Source organism: Neopelma chrysocephalum, unplaced genomic scaffold (genome assembly GCF_003984885.1).
Source record: "Neopelma chrysocephalum unplaced genomic scaffold, ASM398488v2 Primary Assembly neopelma1_101, whole genome shotgun sequence".
NCBI lineage: Eukaryota > Metazoa > Chordata > Aves > Passeriformes > Pipridae > Neopelma > Neopelma chrysocephalum.
The window spans coordinates 134,498-140,523 of NW_020897764.1; the positions used below are offsets into that span (position 1 = coordinate 134,498).

At 43.9% G+C, this 6,026-nt stretch overlaps 1 long non-coding RNA gene across 1 annotated transcript; it reads right to left on the reverse strand.

Moving 5' to 3' along the window:
- Positions 1-3,100: 3,100 nt before the first annotated feature.
- Positions 3,101-3,712, reverse strand: LOC113973452. The gene is made up of 2 exons (XR_003536220.1): positions 3,591-3,712; positions 3,101-3,254 (listed from the first exon to the last, which is right to left on the reverse strand). It is a non-coding gene; the product is annotated as an uncharacterized LOC113973452 (long non-coding RNA).
- Positions 3,713-6,026: the final 2,314 nt, after the last annotated feature.

A 6,026-nucleotide genomic window follows, 5' to 3' on the forward strand; every position in this document is an offset into this window, starting at 1 on the left:
GCTGCCCTGAGTCACGTGGGGGCAGGTGGCAGAGTCTGTGACATGCTCTATATTTTTATATATATATATATATATGTATTTATAAATATGGAGTGTTTGTGACATGCTCTATATTTTTATTTACATATATATTTATAAATATGCACTGTTCGTGACATGCTGTCTATTTTTTTATATATATATATTTTTATATGTATGTATATTAGTAAATATGGAGTGTTTGTGATGCTCTATATTTTTATTTTTTTAAATATATATATTTATAAATATGCACTGTTTGTGACATGCTCTATATTTTTATTTACATATATATTTATAAATATGGAGTGTTCGTGACATGCTCTCTATTTTTTATATATTTTTTTATGTATATATATTTATAAATATGCACTGTTTGTGACACTATATTTTTATTTTTTTTAGTATGTATATATATTTAAAAACATGCACTGTTCGTGACATGCTCTCTATTTTTTTATATTTTTTATATGTATATATATTTATAAATATGGAGTGTTTGTGACATGCTCTCTATTTTGTTATATATTTTTTATATGTATATATATTTGTAAATATGGAGTGTTTGTTATATGCTCTGTATTTATGCATATATACTTATATATATGTATTTATAAAGCAATATGTGTGGGGTCTCTTAGGGAGAAACATCCATTACGAACAAGCACGACTTAGCTGAGTTTTTAAATCATTCTACTCTATGTATGAAGCACTGGGACATTTTCCAGCACTTTTGGAAGATAATAGATGTGTTTTAGATGATTTCTAGATGGAAAAAGAGATGTGTTTGAAACCAATATCATAGATTACGCTGAGTTGGAAGGGACCCACAAGGATCATCCAGTCCAACCCTCAGCCCTGCACAGGAACATCCCCAAGAGTCCCACCCTGTGCCCCACAGGATCATCCAAACCCTCCTGGAGCTCTGGCAGCCTTGGGGCTGTGCCCACTGCCCTGGGCAGCCTGGGCAGTGCCCAACCAGCCTCTGGGGGAAGAACCTTTCCCTGAGATCCAACCTGACCCTGCCCTGACACAGCTCCAGCCATTCCCTGGGTTCTGTCCCTGGTCCCCCCAGAGCAGAGCTCAGTCCCTGCCCCTCCTCAGGAAGTTGCAACCTGTGTCCATAAGCACCTAATTAAGCAGGAAAAGTAATTTGGGAAGCTGTGAATCCTGTCAGGGGGCAGCTGTTTCTCCTCAGGATTTTCGGGATGGAGGGTGACAAGCTGAGGACACGCCGGGTCACCGTTATCTCCCCGGGGAAGCCAGAGTGGCTCCACACCGAATCCGTGGGCTCCAGTGTCAGATCCCACGGTGGCTGATCCTCATGTCAAGAGCAGGGAGTGAAAACCTGGAGTTTTCCACCTTCCTGGGATCCTCGGGGCCGGGCACGGAGCCGAATGTTCCGGCACATCCCTCGGCACTGACAGCACCCTCCAAAGCTTGGCTGCCACCCTCCCGATGTCACAAATCCCCTGCCAGGACATGGAGTGGGAGGCCCTGCTGGCTCTGGGAAAACACTCAGCAGAGGGAAGGTGCTTGGGACGGGCTGTTCCTGCCCTCAGGAACTCCGGGAGATTGTGGATCCTCTCCGGCTGCGCCGCAGGTGCCGGAGGAGGGCAGGAAGATTTGGCAGCTTCGACTTAAAATCTCGGAGCCTGACCCACCTCAAAGCTACAGATTACAACTGAATAAGTAGAGTTGGCTGGTGATTTTTCCTTTTCTTTCATTTTTCCATGCAAAATGCTATCAGAGTTTCATTTTTAAAAGCAGAAAGAAGGAAAAAGAAGGAAAGAAGGAAGAAGGCAAAGCTTCGAAAGCTTTAAAAATAGAAAAGTTCACATTACTGTTATTTCATTATTCTGTGAAAACATTATTATTCACTATTATTGCAATGATAATTATTCATTTTTATTAAAAAGATCGCACAATAAGCCACCTTTTTAAAAATTATTTCATTATTATGTGAAAACATTATTATTCACTATTATTGAAATGATATTATTAATTTTTATTAAAAAGATTGCACAATAAGCCACCTTTTTTTTTTTTTAATTAATCAGTAGAAAAATATCCCAATAAATGCCAAGAAATAGCCCAGATTGAGGACTTGAGGACAGTGGGGGGAAGGGTGACAGCAAGCACAGGGTGACAAGTGGAGAAGTGATTGCCCAGGGGAGAAGTTGTTTCGGAGCTTCGTGGAGCTGCAGGTCAGAGGGGGTGGCTCAGTGCTCAAGTGCTTCCCCTCGGGTGAAATCAGCTGCCACATTTCATCAAATCCCCTGCCCTAAACCCAAAGAATTCCAGTTATCAGGGCTGGGATTTGTGGGCCTTATTTATCCACACACAGACCGTGGTGGATGAGCAGAATGAGCCCCTGGAGGTGACTGAAATCCTGGTTCAAACACTTCGGTTTGGTGACGAATCGTGGAATCCCAGAATGGTTTGGTTTAGAAGGGACCTTAAAAATCATCCAGTTCCCACCTCCCTGCCATGAGCATGGAATCCTTCCTGGGCTCAGAAAACTCAAGGATGAACATTACCAAGGAAGGGAAAAACAAGTGAATCAAGGTGGGAATAAGACCTGTTTGTAAGAGGGATGTGGGTCAGCAAGAATTGTCCAGGAGTGCTTTGCAAAGGCACCACTGTCACTTCTCAGAGGAAAGAAACGCCTCTTTCCCAATCAGGATTCTTTCCTTCCCAGTTTTTTACCTGTGGAGAAGATCTCCTGTTCCCAAATCAGGCTCCAAAAGAACAGGACATCCAAAACTGGGGGTGCAAATGCAAGTTGCTGTTAAATTTTATAATTTGAACCCCCTTGGAATGGTTTGAATTGGATGGGACCTTTAAGATCATCCAGTTCCAACCCCCTGCCACAGGCAGGGACACCTTCCACTAGCCCAGGTTGCTCCAACTTGGACTTGGACGCTTCCAGGGATCCAGGGGCAGCCACAGCTTCTCTGGGAAATCCATTCCAGGGCCTCTCCACTCTCACAGCCAAGAATTCCTTCCCAATATCCCATCTAAATCTATCCTCAGTACTCATTTTTGTCCTTGGAAAAACAAACAGGACAAAGAAAAAGTCAATATTTATGTTTCTCCTTAGTCTAGACCAGAGATATGCTCAACTCTTCTCCTAAAATTCAATATTTCAGCAGCTGTTTTATTCCTCCTGGTCAGTGGGTGGGGGCAGGATGATGCTGGTAAATCAGACAAATCCAAAAGGAGAGGGTTTGAGGCTGAAAAAAAAAGTAGAAAATAATAATGTCAACCACAAAAGAAAGAGCAGGAGTGGGTGGAAGGACATCTCAGAGGAAAGTGGGGTTGGATACATTTAATACCCTCTGAAACCCCTGCTCTGTGACACCCAGAACTTCAGAGTAGAATGTTGGGTTCTCGAGCACATCATTTTACCCCTTTAGCATTCAAAATAAAGTCATGCATGGAAAAAAACCTTCCCCCGAACCCACAGCTGTTCTCACCCCACTCTTTGGACTTTTATGACTCAAATATCGACTCTTGTCCCCTGTCCAAGCGCAACGAAAACATCGTATTTAAATCTAAGCCTCATTTACCTTTCAAGGAGTTTTCCTGTCCAAAAAAAAATAAAATTCCTGGTAATTTGTGTCTAACCCCGTCCCCGAGCTCATTTTTCATCTCTTCTGGGTGCCTGGTCAGATTAAGAGGTGCTAATTCTCCCCCCGTGACATCATCACCGTTGCCAAGGCAACGGGGCCGTGATGTCACAAACACAAGACAATGGCCCCTGGTCAGGAATTATAAGTGGGAAAAGTGAGTAATGAATTCACTGGAAGGCTCAGGGACCGTAGCAAAATATTTTGGGATCCAAACTCGCCACGAAATGTTTTCCCACACACGTTACCGGCCTTCATTTTCCCCGGATTAGGGGTTGGCTGAGAGCACTGGGTGGGGGCCACTCGTGCCTCCGTTGGATTCCTGATGGATATTCTGATGGAAAATGTTATGGCAGGTGAATGGGATTTAGTCATGCTGGGCTCTGATGGTTGTCATCTCAGGAGCTTTTTTGGGGGGGATTTCGTTCCAGAGCTGAGTAAAATATTCTCTTATCCGAAAAGAAATCGGTGGAGTTTTGTTTAAAAAGGGGGGGAAAATGAGAGAAAAAATAAAAGCAGAACTATCTAATTGGTTTTCTATGTTTTTGAGAATGTAAATGGTGTATTATAATGGATATATTTATATAATTTGTATAAGTTGAATATTTAGATGGATTATTTAAGTTGAATAATTAGAGATATTTAGGTAGATTTAGATTAGATTTTAGGATGAAATTCCTTAATATGAGGGTGGTGAGGCACTAAAGGAGGTTGCCCAGAGAAGCCCCTGGATCCCTGGAAGTGTCCAAGGCCAGGTTGGAGCGACCTGGGATAGTGGAAGATGTCCTGTCCATGGCAGGGAGTGGAATGAGATGATCTTTAAGGTCTTTTCCAACCCAAACCATTCCAGGATTCCATGAATAATTTGCATTCTTTGAGAGAGAGGAAATTTTACCATGGGGCAACAAAGAAGGAAGATGTTTTTTCCTCCCTGCCTTCCATGTGGGTCACTAACTGAATTTTCGTCCTTTATCCTTTCTTTTCCATAATTTTAATTAACCTCATGCATTGATTTTAACCCTTATCACTTCCCCAAATAATCCCCTGTGCAACTTTGCTTCTTTGCCCTTAAACACCACAGAGCAGATAAACAAAATTCTTCAGGACCTAAGCTGAAATTTTAGGATTTTAAGTTTAAAATGGGGGTTCCTGAGACACAACTTTTCCTCCCTGTCTTTCATTCCTTAACTCACATCCTGTATTTGTGGGTCTTCACCTGTAGAGCTCAGTTTGAAGGGCTCCCAGTCTCTGTTTGGAAGTTCAGAGGTCTAGGAGGTCTTTGCCACTGGAAACAATGTCCAAGGAATTGTAAAGGAGGGGTATCCCCATCTCTAGGGTCAGATTTATCTCCTGAAGTGATAAGAGCTGAAATCAATGCATGGAGCTAATTAAAATTAGGGGGGAAAAAAGGAAGAATAAGGAAAATTCAGAAGGATAAGGAAAATTCCTGATTCAGGATAAGGAAAATTCATGGAAGGCAGGGAGAAGAAAACATCCTTCATCCCATTGGAATGAGCCCATGGATCCAGCCTGTCCAGGTCCCTCTGCAGAGCCCTCCTGCCTTCCAGCTGATCCACACTCCCCCCCAGCTTGGTGTCATCTGCACATTTTTTGATGGTTCACTCAATCCCCTCATCTAAATCATCAATAAAGATATTAAACAGGACTGGGCCCAGCACTGATCCCTGGGGACACCACCAGTGACCAGATCCCAATTGGATGCAGCACCATTCCCAGCACTCTCTGAGCCCTTAAAACCCTCAGTTTTCCCTCCCAGGCTTTGCTTGCCACGGGAGAACCATCCCCACATCCCTGAGGGCTTCGCAAGGTCTTGAAACAGATGCAGAGCAACCCCAGGCAGCAAATGAAACATCAGCTCACGATTCCTTTGAACATCTGTCAGGGGGGAAAAAAAAAAAAAGCCCAGAAACTTCCCTGGCTGCCAACAAATTCAGTTTACAATTCCCACACAGTGCCAGGAAAAGGGTCGGAGGTCTGTCTCAACCCAGATGGTCAACTGGGCTGGTGGGGCTTTCTGTGCCAACAGCCCAGAAGGGAGTGATTTGGCCCCAAATTAGGACCATCTGCCTGCAAGTCCTGAGCCCAAATGACCGGATCCCCCGTGCAGCTGAATCAACAGAGCAAGTGCTCGGCACAGCTCGGATTGACGGAGCTGGGGCTGGATCAAGGGGATTCAAAACGGGATGGGAAGTCCAGGAGAAATGGGCCAGATGTTGGTGGGACCCCTGAAGTGCTCCATGGATGGTTGTCCTCCCTGGGTGTCTCCCTACTAACCTCCTTGGGGGACATCCTGGGAAATTCCTCCTGCTCTGTCTCCAGCTCCCAGGGATAAGGATTGGGGATCACCCTAGGGTG